At 39.9% G+C, this 14330-nt stretch overlaps 1 protein-coding gene across 2 annotated transcripts in view; it reads left to right on the top strand.

Moving 5' to 3' along the window:
• Window positions 1–14330, top strand: part of LOC131428185 (T-box protein H15-like) — a 125424-nt gene that overhangs the window by 75523 nt on the left and 35571 nt on the right. The gene's annotated exons all lie outside the window — the stretch shown is intronic.

Here is a 14330-nt window from a genome sequence, read left to right on the forward strand (position 1 = left end):
GTCCAATTTTCTTCCGATGTTTTCCGGCACTTGTTCGCCATTGTTTTCCCGTGTTCACAGGTGGAACCCTTCGGGGCGAAGCTCGCTTGTGTTGACTTAATCTTGCGATCTGCTGTCAAGTAAATCGACTCAAGGCGAAATGTTCGCACATTTCGGTGGATTTTTTTTCTCTTCCGAATGTGCTATAATTGGCGTTTTGAGTGATCGCAATCTAAATATTGAAAAGTGAGAGCAATTATGAATGTGCTACCGAACTCATCACGCAACCTGTTTTTTTAACGGCAATAACTTCCAGACTCAATCTAGCAATTTTGTCGAATCCTTTATCATGCAACAAAGCACACTGCGACGGAGAGCTGCGTATTTCTACTCTACCGAAGCAGGCCATGGACCGACTATTATTGGAAGCTATCACAACAAAAAAGCCAATCGTCATGTACTTTAGTAGCAATTTTTTTTCTCGCTTATCTGCTAGAAATCGTAGCAACGGTTCTACTCGGAATCATAACTATCATTACGATAATAGCACGTTTTCCCATGGGAGGCGCGGTCCAGCTGCACCCCCCCCCCCTTGGGCCCGGTATCGAGAAATTGCAACAAGATTTCACGACGGATTTCGTACGCGCCCGTCTCGCATGCACTTTCGCGCGCGAGGTTCGAAGCAAATCCACTCAGTCCCCACGGTAATTGAATCTCAAATGAGTAGCTAAAGTGATAATGAATCTAAACACGATTTGCAATGCAAATCGGAGAGGCTCTGCACGGTGGTGTTGTTGTTTCAGTGTAGATCAAGCAAAAAACACGCACCCGTTTGCAATGCACCTTGCACACAAACTGGGGAGCCCCGTTTTGCCCGGTATTCAATTGTACACCACTTTTGCTCTCTCCGCCAGAATGGCCACACACGCACACCGGCAGGCCTGCGTCATTAGATCATCAAACGAACCATCGCAATTCGCATTTTTTTTGTCCGACCAATTTCTCTCCGAATTAATGTTTACTGAAAATTAACACTGCAACTCATTATCGTGATCGGAAACCTGTGAACAAGCGAAACAGAAAATGGTAAGCGGTACTTCTGCCACTATGCGTACACTGGCCGTGCGTTTTGGGAGAAACCCCAGACCACCCCAGTGGCGGAAATCTGCCTGGAAGATTCATTTTCCGACTTCAACCGTGAAATCCGCTGTCCGTCAGTTCGGTCACCGGACCAGCTTTCCGAACACGCACATTGCGATTGTCCGTGTGCGTTGGACGAGAACTGCATTTTTTTTCTGAGGTGTTTGCTATGTCATTTTCGGAGTTTTTCTGCTTGCACTGGGACAGTGCTTCCAAATTACTTGATTTTTCCAGATTTCTCGTTGAAATTTATTATACTTTCAATGTAAAAATCCACCCTACGGAACTCTACCGCGAACAAGCAAGTCTTCATCATAACTTTGCACATGTTTCGTACCTTCCACGGGGCCTCGGGGGGACCACCCAGCTCCGCGGTACCACGGTCACGAATCATTTCACGCAGTCAATTTCCGTCAAATTCGCACCTCCCGTTCCACTGTTTGCCGCCGGCAATCATCGGCCAGTCAGCCAGCGAAAGCCATCGGGCCTAGGATTCGTGTCCATCATCGTGACAGTTACACAAAAGGGATCGCAATTACGGTCGGGCATTGTTTCGCACTTGTCAGCGGCACACGCAAACGCGTGCAGCGATGATGCTTATGATGTTCGCATACGGGCCGCGGGAGCCCCCGACTTCACATAGTTGACAAACACACTCTGCCGGAGTAATGAAATAAGTAAGAACAACAATAACAATAGGGAAAATTGAGCTGACGAAGTAGTAGTACAAGTTTTTTTTTCCTGTTCACCTCCAATTTGTTTTACGGATGCCATTCCGGATGACATGTGTCAGCGAAAAACAAATTACTACCGCGGTAACCATGGAAACCATCGCTTAAGGGCTACACGATGGCAAACTGTCAAACGAAAATGCGGTCAGATATCGGACTCACTTACCAGTGATGACGTTTGTGTGCTTTTTTTTGGTTTATTTTGCACGCACCGATGGTTCATGATTTGCAGCTGTTCGTGCAGTGCGCGCCTTGTAATTAACCGGATGACCTCTCGGAATAGACCCCTCCTTCAAGCGGGACGGCAAAATCCTTTGATCCTGCCCGGGGGAGCCATATGCTTTGTTGGAGTAATCCGTCTGGCTCATTCACCCACTGAAAGTTTGAAAATAGAGTCATTCCGATACACTCTACTCTATGCTTGAATAACAGTCGGTTTTAGATTTTGCGTGGCGTCAACAAACTGATTTCTTTGAAAAACTTATATCAGATATGCACTAAGAATTCCTACCGGTTGAGATTCAAACATATAACCAGTGTTGGTGATTGCCGATAATTTAACAGAAGCTGCTCGATATTTATCTATATTGTATACAACATTTTCAATCCGGTAGAAGATGCTACATGAACTCGTGTCTCTCAATGCACGAACCGTGAGAGAATTTTTCTACATATCTTCGCTCCACTTCATATTTCACGGCCCTTAAAAAAATTACAGTCTGATAATGATCGGTGCTGTGTGGAATTTACCAACAAAGAATCGCAAGTTGACAATCATCGCAGAAAATCGAATCAATGATTCGACTTGATGATTCTCATTCTAGGTTTCACTATTTCAAAATCCTTGTGTGGAGTATTCACAGATATTTTCATGGACACCACTTATACAAAAGTTATATGCACACAGTTAGAATAAGCGGCAATAGTAAAATGATTCTATCGCAATTATCCACTGCCCATACAGAATCGGATCGCGAAACGAGAATAAGCGACCGTTTGTTGCTTCAGAGAGAATCCCCACAGCAGCGAGCTAACCTTTGATTCTCAGACAGGTCATCGAGAGAAATTCGCTCTCGCACTGGTGTCTATTCTATGTTAAATGAACAATGCCGGTTTTAGATTGCTGCGATGATATCCGTTTCTCTTTGATGGCATCGATTGAATCGTGTGAAGAGCCATCCTTGCAGATAACATCTAGTTCCCGATACCAGATCTTTATGCACTGAATAAAAAATGCAAAGCCTTAGTATTACATTCCTTTTGTGGAATTTGACCTTCTGTTTCGACAGACTTTGCAGTGCGTACAGAACCATTGCATGACTGGTGCTACGATCCTACTGACACTAAGAATCCTGAGCCATCGATCCAATTAGAAGGACGCTTTCGGTTAAATGTCTTTGACCACTTTAATTTTATAGCCAGCTGCACTCAGCAACCCGTATCTACGAACAGAGATGTCCATCTCCTCTGTGTGACGAAGAGCAAGTATAATTTCTCCCCTCACACTGACAACATCAACGAGAGCTCTTCTCTTTCAAACATATACACCACTGTTATATAAAGTGTGCACGCATCGTGAGAGCGCGTATTTATTTTCTTTCAACTCTAACACTGAATCACACCAAATCGCTAGAGCAAAACTTCAACATTCTCTGAGGTAGAAGCAGATATTTTCACCGATGTGTGCATGCCGGGGGGCACTCTGGTGTACGGTTCGCATAAGAGAAGCGTGGGTCACGAAGATTTTCAAAGAAAGACCAGAGCTACCTTCTGTTATTTTCATAATTAAATCACAGAAGTGTTCGCTAATCAGCACGTATTCAGGAGAGAGCGCGTGAGAGCGATCCATGCGAAGAGAATGCGGTTCACTCGCACAAGCTTCAAAGTCTGTCTATTTGACACTAAGAAGAAGTGCGCTTTTCTTTTTGTGCTGGTTTCGTTGGTTGGATACAGGGCCGGTGAAACATGTTAAACCTAGGTGGGTAATTTTTCATACCGGGGAGAATGAGCCACTGTTTTGAAGTATGTATTCCTCTATTCTAATGGAAATGATATTTATCCCTAAAAAGTGCAAAGTCGTTTTTTAAATAAAATATTGTTTCTATAACACTTTTCATGAAACGCATAAATTAGAAGTTTGAAGAGTTTTCGGCACAAAGTTTTGAAACAAAATTTCGCATCTAAGGTTTAAGCTGGTTTCAAAATCATTTCTGATATTTGTTTCCAATATTGAGGCAGCAGTTTTTTGTGATCCGCTGAAAATGCTGAATTTGTTCATCCAGTACTCCATGATCATCGAGGTCATCCTGCATATCCTCGAATACGAAGAAACAATCGATTTTCAATCAAAATGTGTCTCACCAAATGCATAAACAGTCTAGCCACTGATGTGCATAACACATTAATCAAAAAGTCCCGGGACTGACTCGGAGATCACGTTCAAAGAACATATGTCAAAATTTAACATCAATAGCACCACGAACACTGAATCTACCGACATATAAGTGACGAATTTCGAGCCCCGTAGGATTCGTAGTGTCAATAGAATCGTAGCACCAGCTATGCAATGGTTCTCTACACTCTGAATCGGCTGCGAAGTCTGGTGAAACAGAAGGTCAAATTCCACTACAGAAATGTAATAGCAAGGCTTTGCTTTTGATGTATGAACGCAAATCAAAATTTGTAACATTAGATGTGCTGAGGTGGTTAGCACATGAACTGGAAATTCTTTTACGATCTTGATCTGGGCATAAAAAGATCTTTTCCAAATGGGTGCCGTGTTCGCTCATAATCAACAAAAGTCGACCGCAATAAAATGGAACGCATTGGTATTAAACAGTGGATGAAATATGGATCCACTATTTTTATCCGGGACTGGGAAAGCCATCTGAAAACGTAACAGGTAGCTGGAACAATCATGACATCAGTTTTAAGATGTTCAAGGTATAATTAACATCAACTATCTTGAACAGGAGTGTACCATCAAAAGTGATTATTACATTGAGTTAGTGATGAGATTGAAGAGCGAAGTCGTGAAAAACGGCCTTATAAGAATAACAAAGAAATCACCGTTAACCAAGACAATGCACCGTGCCATAAGTCGATGAAAACCATAAAGAAATTAAACGAATTCGGCTGCAACCTGTTTCCTCTCCCGCGATATTCACAATTACCTTACCGATTGCTTGACCTTTGCTGATCAGAAAAAGACACGCCAGGGCAAAATATTTGGTTCGAATAAAACAATCATCGCCGCAACTGAAGCCAATGTTTAGGCCATTGACAAATCATTTCATAAGGATGGTATTGAAAAATTGTTAAAGTGCTAGAACGATTGTATGTCATTTGAAAATGATACTGCTGATGAATAAAAAATACTCCTGCACACGAAACTATGTTTTCCTGGTTAGTTCCTGGACTTTTTGAACAATGTGTTAGCAACTTTTTCCTCTTCTCTGAAACACAAAGTGTACAAGTCTATTCGATACAGAATCTTGGTTTGAATGAGTGATTTTCTTAAAAGCGAACTTATGTATACAAAACTGTCGTATTTATTAAAGAAAACCATGACTAAGATTTTCGTTACTAACTGTAGTTTCGATCACCAATTATCTGAAATATGATTTTTTAGAAATAGATTCATCTACTTTAATCAAAGTGTAGCAATATTTCTAATGCATTTTATGTAATGATATGGAAAATCAATTAAAAATGATTATGATATAGATGTTCAAACCCTGAGCACTGTTTGTACGGTTTTCGGTATTTTGAATTTGCACACCAGTATAAAAAATCAAAATGTACGTCAAAAGATTTCGAGTGATTTTATTTACGTGAAGATATAGAAGGTAAGACGTGACAAGGTTCATTTGATCATGTAGAAATCTTTTAGTAACTTAACTTTCACTTTCCACCAGAGGAGTTGACCATATACATCTGCCGGAAAATTTCGATAAAGGTCTTCTACCATTTACTATTAGGTCCAGCAAAGCTACCAGAAGTTACTTTCTACTTGCTACTGCATTCTTTTTTTGCCGGTTCGGAATGTAACAAGTAAAAGACCTTTATCGGTATTTTCCGGTTTATCAGAGACTCAAATGATTCGCATTGATGAGATGCTTAAGCTCGGCTCCTCTGCTGGCAGGGAAAAGTTAAGTTACTAAAACATTTCTGCTTGCTCAAATGACCCTTGTCACGTCTCACTTTTCTGCGATATATCCTTACATCCTTACTCTACATTGAGAACTAGTATTCTATAATTTTGAAATTATTTATTATTCCGAATTACAATAAAAATATTCTTAATATTATAAATAATACTAATATTACAATTGTTTTTTGCTCGAAATTTCAAGTGGGTAATTACCCAGCTTTGGAAATTTCGGGTGGGTAGTGCTACCCACCGTACCCACCTCCAGTGCAGTAAAATTTCATTCAATTCAATTGAAACTGAATGTGAAACACATTGACGATCTCTCCACTGCAGTAAACTTCAATCTCTGACACACACAATGTTTGCTGACGGCCCGAACGAGCAGCATTTAGTTCATCACTCGTTTCTCTTCAATCGAGGCTCAGTTTAACCACCGTCAGTTGATCTCTTGAAATAACAAAATATTTCTTTCAATAGTGTGGAAGCGGCCTTCAAATGAGGTTCATGTAAACATTCGAATTGGTTCAAGATAATAGATGAAAGACTAATCAGATAGATGAAATATCAATCACAGAATACACATAAATTAATTGTTTCCTCCTTCAGTTTTCATTTTTAATACTTTACTCCATTTATAATTCTATTCGTTCGAACCTGCTTACTACCAAGAGCGAAGACAATGAAGCAGCTATACTACTTGGCACTTGAAACTGAGCAAGCAAAACTTTAAATGACTAGGTACGACTATTCAACTGACGATGAATTCTGGGAGCTTCACTTGAAAATGGCAACAAAAGTCAAATGAATTAGTAGGGATACGCTGACGGTCAGCGGCCATAAATTTCATTTTCATCTTATATTCTTCGATTGAAAATGAAATTTTACCGCACTGCCCACCTCTTTCACCGGGCCTGGTTGGATGCACAGTGTATGAATGACACTTACACAATGGTGAAAATCACTCTAATGAAATGTCATCACTGTCTATGAAAACGGATCTTAAATTTGGATAGAAATCATTATCCACTGTCAATCACTGGCAATCTTGAATGTCATTTCACATATTATTTCATATAAGTTTTGACAGTTTGCTCGAATAGTCTGTGATGAATCATAAACAAAGTCTGCATACGCAGTCATGGCTCCGCCACAAATAAGAAAAAATCATTGTGGAAGGGTAAAGAACGAATATAAGACCTTTGGCCCTCTTCCCTTTTAGCTTCCATCTGTCGATATTAGTCACAAAATTAAAACAAAGTCCTTTTTTAATCCACCTAGTGGAGCAATGATGCTTTCTCATATTACTTATATTTTCCAAAACGTTCTGCCAAACGTTTTATTTTCAAACTTGAATAAAATCAAAAGCTTTCTTTGGTATAAACTACCATAACCTTTTCAATTTGTAAACAGTTATATAATAATATAAGTGATATGATATAAGTGACGTAACTGACAAAACACGTTGTTTTTTACTGCTCTTATGTATGAGGGTTCCAATATTCTGGGATCACCTCTAATTTCGTTAAGCGCTAATGCTCAAAAGTTTCAGCACCTGGAAAAAAGTCCCCATGCAAAATTTGAGCTAAATCGGATATGGATAAGGGGTGCTGCCCGACGGTTAAGGTTTGAAATCTTGAAAAATCACCATGAAATTTCCGAAATCGAAAATTTTTCTAGATGCCAAAAGTCTTAAAATTACATGAAACGTCAAGATTTAGTGTTATCCTGTAAAAAAAATGTCCTCAGGATCACGATGTTTGTATGATTTTACATGCCGAAAAGTTGAATTCAGGAAAATTGCTGTCATCTTGCTTTACCCAGGGTAACATTGATATGTTCATGCTTTTGTTGCAACATAGTTTGTACTTAGTCATATCAGAACTAATTTCAGAATAATAATAAACCAGGTAATAAACCTACAAGTGAAAAACTGAATCGTCAGTTTACACAACACCTGGGAAACTATTTTTACAAAAGAATCGGAACGAATTCCGCATTCCGCTTCCAGCAGAAACAAACATTCCATGGATAGTTGAAGAATAATACACAAACATCAAATTCTCAACAGCAAAATGAAGTCATTCTGTGTCGATCGCCATCGTCACCCGCTGAAATCTGGCCAGCGCCCGGAATGCTCACCTGACATGCAACGTTGCTGTTATTGTTGTTGTTGTTGTTGTGGTCTCGGCAGGATAAGCTCCAGCAGTGTCCTCCGGAAGTCCACTGTCAGCTGGACGGCTGAGCTCCGTTCGGCCGGTGTTCAAATTTACGACCTTCGCACCGAGGACGGATTTCGGGGTTGACCAGCAATAATCGTAGCTCGCGCGAGCGGCCTTCTTATCGGGGTCATAAAAATCTAAGATTTTCGTCACCACGCAAACTGCCGAAAATATACGACGGTATGTTACCCGGTGCGGTGGAAATCGGAGCGCCGGGGACTATAAATCTAATTTAATAAAATGTCCACCCGCTCGGGGTGGTTCGTGCGGAGACTTAATATCTCTATTGCCCGCGCCCGAGGGGTGACAATTCTCCGCGTTCGCGACAGACCGAACCCCCCCCTTTCGGAATGAGTGATTAAATTAAGTCACGTGAAGCGGGACGGCAGCACCAGCCGTGCGGAACTGGTGCTGCCCGAGTCGAAAGCGGTAGGCGTGGCAGCTAATATGAGGTGCAGATTTGTGATTTTCATCAGCACTGTTCAAAGAGTCTGCAGCCAACTGCAGCTCGAATCTGTTTGGTTTGTACAGTAAACCATCGACCACCTATGCTAATTCGACGACGAGAGCTGATTAGTGGTCACGATGATTCAAAAGGTGCAAATGAGCTAACGAACCAAAGTAAACGGGGCTTGTGTTTTCAAACATGCTGTGCTGAGACGTCAGTCGGTTTCGGACTTAAACGGACAAAACTTTAAGTTTAAGTAGTGTTGTCAAACCAAACGACTGTTGCGACTTGTTTCTTTTTTTTTTATTTTGGTCAGCCGAATGCGTCACATCTGTTTTGCCTGTGGTTTTGTTCAATTCGATGCTATCTGTCACAGTTCGGAGTTCTTACACAGGAGACACGAAAACGGACATGACGGGATCATAATGAATTACCGTGCGAGGGCAACTTTTGACAAGACGGAATGGATAACGGCCGATGCGTGTGAAGTGCATTAGCAATTAACCAGCGAAAAGCCCCATACAAGTCGACCGCAAATTGACGCACCTGGGTGCGAAAGAAAAACTATTCTAGCCACGACGTAAAACAAAACACTCAATTTAATGTACAAATGATACTCATTTGCATCATCATCATATTGTGTAGTTGCGCGATTTTGAAGGTGGCTGTCATGTGCCTGTCCGGCAATCAATTAGTTGTTGACAGTTACACAAGCCTCTTATCGATGGGCTGCAGTTTGTTACTATCATTATGTTGAACAAGCCATGTCGGAATAGTTAACGGCTGTTTATCATTTAAATATGATCCAACCCTCCAGTGCCATCACACTGGCACTTGCAAAGTTCCCTCGAGAACAAATTATCAATTCAATATATGTATACAAAAAGCGAATACAAAAAGAAGATGAGATCTGGTGACCATGGTTAACCGACTCAGTCCGAATGGTGAGCTTAGTTTTCGATTTTTTTTTGTTCGCTTAACCGCCTGATAAGGACAACGTAACAGATCGGAACTTTGCATACGCGGAGCATTGCTTAACGGATTCTAAAGGATTACCGATTGAAACAAAAAAAAAACCCAAGCTACACCTGCCATCCCATTGCAACCGGTATGTTCGCTGGACTGGAACTGGACTTTCGATTTTGTCATACCGGTCATACGGAATCATGCTGCCGCGAGCACTATTAAAAGTACAAACAGCCAAGCAAGGCGATCTCATCGATCATCCTACGGGGCAAGGTGCAATTCACCGAGTCTGGCCGAGCCGGCCCAGGCCACCAGGCAGGAGTACGGTTCCGTTTAAAGTAAATGCTAAATTAGCATAAATTTTCACCTCCAACCCCGAAGTTCTCGAAGTTGCTACAACATTTTAATCAGTCCCGTGGCCGTGGTGGTTAACGAGGGCTCCCGACCATTCCGGGGTGGTTTTGACACGAGTGTATGAGAAACAAGTACGCAGTTTTATTGTTGATTGTGATAAATCTCAGTTATAATGAACCAAATATCGAATGTTTACAAGTAATTAATGGACAGGTAGAATGTGAAGGCTTGCTCGCAGCCTATCTGGGTTCAATTCCGCTCATAGGGTCAACCAAAATTTGAATTTAAAAAGGCGGGTGGGTAATGTCAGAGACATAACTGGATGTCGTGAATACGAAAACAACTGACATGTTCCTTAACACTTCCGAATATCAATTAGTTGATCAATTGTATGAATTATGCAAGCATTCCCCTTTTTCACATTTTTTCGCAAAAACAAAGAAGACTTCACTTGATCTCGATTACTGTGAATTTCACACAGCGAAAAGTGCACAAATCTAACCAAACTGTTCTAGATTTGCACTAAACTGAGGATATTTCCTTACGATTTGCGAACAACAAATCCTAATAGTTCTTTAGAAAACTTTTAGAGCCATTAGAACGGTTGATTTTGTGTAATGCTCGGCACCGTTGCACAGTGGGGAAAAATGAACCAAAAACGCGACGATTTTTTTGGAGGCATGATACAGCTGACCACAAAGCACTTTTTTGGTGTAAAATGGTCAGTAAAATAGATTCCATGTATTTAGAAGGACCGCACAAAACGCTACTATGTTCATTTTACCCCATGTTCCCTTTTTATACTGCATTGTATTCAAGCTAAACTATTTAACATGAAACCGAAGTACTTGCAGAAGAGCGAATAGAGTGTTTCCGATGTAAAAAAGTCTATCAAATCGATTGCATATAGTTTTATTGACAGCAGAAAACTCGTTACACTGTTTTACCCCATTTCTTTTCTAGTTATAATATTCAGCTGAAATATGATCTACAATCCAAAAGCAGATCCAATGCGATCTATCAATATTGGTTCATAATACGTGCAAAACATCTGTGATCCAATTAATCACAATGGGAATGACAGTACTAGCCTGTTTAACCTGTTTTACCCGAATTTCTATCAAAAGAATTCATTTGTAATCCAATTTTCAGGTCTTTCTTCGTAAAATCAATCGATTTTCATCAACCGCAATTAACCTGCTTTCGGTATGTGAAAGAAAGTTTAACCAGAAATACGACTTATGAATTAAATTGGGGTAAAACGGGTTAAACAGGCTAGTACTGTCATTCCCATTGTGTTTAATTGGATCACAAATGTTTTGCACGTAATATGAACCAATATTGGTAAGTCATACTGGATCTGCTTCGAGATTATAAATTTGAGTTCAACATAAAATTATATTTCGGAAAATTGGGGTGAAACGAAGTAGCACGAAGCATGCGATCACGAACACTATCTGTAAATTATTATTTGAGATTATATGCGAAACATAGAGCTGTCTTGTTTAACTAAAATTGGTCCAAACATCGATCAGTAGAACTTTTTTTCTGTAAATTCACGGAAGAAGATGACTGGGGGTAAAACAGAATACAGTTGTTTGCGGTCAATCTCATTAAAAACAATCCATTTTTCTAACTTATGAGCATGTCAGGAATACCATCCAATTGTTGGAATTGAATTTTTTCCTGAATTTCACAGTTCGTTTTCCAAGTAAAGTCATAAAAAAGAGGAATTGGAGCAACACGGGCATGATAGTGAATTTTGCGGATCTTCTAACTATCATAAATCGATGTTGCTCATGTTTTTATAAAACTATTGAGCAAAGTCACGTTTTTTATCGTTTTTTCCCCACTGTGCGTTGCTTTTTCACCAATGCAAATGACTGGCTGCTGTGACGTAATCGCTCTTGTCGGAAGCGAAACTAGCTTGCAAACGACACAAAATACATCTGCTCGCAGTCGCGATAGAATTCAAACTGATCCAATTTTTGTTGAGAGGTTTGTTTTTACCTGATTTCGTTTGAAGCTTTTTCACTAATGGGCGGTCCTAACGGCTATAAAAATAGCACCAGAATTTTAATGTCGATTATTTCATTTTGGATTTGCATTTCATTAAAAGAAACTATCAGGAAAAATGAATGAAAGGGCAAATGAAAGAAAAAACACAATTTTGGAATTTTTGTCATTGAGTGGATATGGATTTCGTTCTCATAGTTTGCAAGCGAAGCTGAGAAGAACAATAATTTCTCGTCATTTTCGTCTATTTTGAGTCAATAAAAATGACTTTTATTAGCTCTGATCATGATGCTAACTTCGAGAAGAATATCATACCAGAAAATGTTCCCGATATCAGTGAAATCGTCGTATTATAATTCCCAATAGCAAGATTAATTGAAACGAGGTTAAGAAGCACTAAGTGTATAGTAAACAAAATTCCTTTGGAATTAGCAAACCTCGGCTTATGATATAATCAAATCAAAATTAAATATTTTATTGCTTGAAATATCATTATCCGACAAACAACAGAGTAGAAAAGTCGCGTCTTTGAGGTACAGGTTTCGAAATCTTTCTTCCGTTGACTTGTATTTTGTTTTAGGAAGTTTTGACCTTGTCCCGGGATAGACTACTGGTATCTTCCCATTTTTGTGGAATTGTAAATTTGAACAGCCTCTCGGCTAATGTTTCCGGAAGAGAAGGAAAGATGATTAAGGATCAAGAGTAAACCAAGTTAACTTGTTTTGGTAATTTGTGTATTACGTACATTTTATTTGATACGTATTTTATTTGATACGTATGCCATAGATCTATGTGTTCATATATGCAGTGCACCGAGTTTATCAAAGTGCATGATTGAGTTTCGAACAATCTTTTTTCATAATAAATAATTCTCCTTCATATTAATTGTAATTTAAATAACAATTCATATGAAAGTTCTAATCTGTAAAACTTAAGCTCTAGATTTTTCGAATTGTTTCAGCTGCAAAAGAATGCTTCGCATTTCATATTTACTTCTCTTACAGATTATAGCAAAATCTTGGTTGTTTCTTCAGAAGGTCGTAAGAGCAGGTGACAATTTCTCTTTGTTCACTTTCTATTTTAATAATTGTGATGTGATTATAAAGGTTTTTTTTGGATTTCAAAGTTCCGTTTGAAAGTCGAATGTTTCGGGTATCATTTTATGCAAAGTGATAATCGTATCAGGTGTATACCTTCGTTTTTTTTTTTTTCAAAATTAGAAGCTTTATTGCGAAAAAGTGCATACAGATGTATTATTCAAAGTATTGTCCGTCGCTAGCGCCAACTTTCTCCCATCTTTCCGGTAATTTTCGGATTCCGGCTCGAAAAAAGGAGTCCTCTTTTGATGCTATCCATCAAGCAATCCATTTTTCCAACTCTTCGAAGGATTGAGAATGTTCATCTGCCAGGCCGTGTGCAATCGAACGAAATAGGTGGAAGTCAGAAGGGGCGACATCTGGGGAATACGGCATGTGGGGCAAGAATTCCTATTTCAGCGTTTCCATGTACTTTTTGACCACTTTTTCGACGTGAGGCCGAGCACTGTCGTGTTGTAGGATGACTTTGTTATGTCGCTCTTGATTTGGTGGCCGCTTTTCTTTTAGCGCGCGGCTAAGGTGCATCAGTTGCGTTCGGTAGCGATCTCCCATGATGGTTTCACCCGGTTTTAAGAGCTCGTAATAAATCACACCGAGCTGATCCCACCAAATACAAAGCATAACCTTAGCGCCGTGAATATTCGGTTTTGCCGTCGACGAAGTAGCATGCCCGGGCTTTTCCCATGATTTTCTGCATTTAGGATTATCGTATCGAACCCACTTTTCATCACCGGTTACGATTCGATGTAAAAACCCCTTACGATTTTGCCTTTGAAGCAGTTGCTCACATACAAATAGACGGCGTTCGACGTCCCTCGATTTCAACTCGTACGGCACCTAGTTTCCTTCTTTCTGAATCATGACCAGGGCCTTGAGATGTTTTGAAATGGCTTGCTGACTCACTCCCAATGATTCGGCAAGCTCTTCTCGGGTTTGGCACGAATCTTCATCAAGCAATGCTTCTAGTTGTTCATCTTTGATGGTTTTTTCTCTTCCACCACCATGTTTGTCTTCGACATCGAAATCATCTTTTTCAAAACATTGAAACCACTCCCGACACGTTCTTTCACTTTTTTTCGAATTGTTACAGAAAAGTAAAACTTCCCGCAAATGGCGAGAATTGGGCACATAAACAGACATTTTCGAGCGTGAATAATACGAAAACAAGAACATCTGTCACTGAAACGGCGATGACAATTCGTTAGGCACTGTACACACTAACTTTAA

The sequence above is a fragment of the Malaya genurostris genome, chromosome 2 (assembly GCF_030247185.1).
Source record: "Malaya genurostris strain Urasoe2022 chromosome 2, Malgen_1.1, whole genome shotgun sequence".
NCBI classification, from domain to species: domain Eukaryota; kingdom Metazoa; phylum Arthropoda; class Insecta; order Diptera; family Culicidae; genus Malaya; species Malaya genurostris.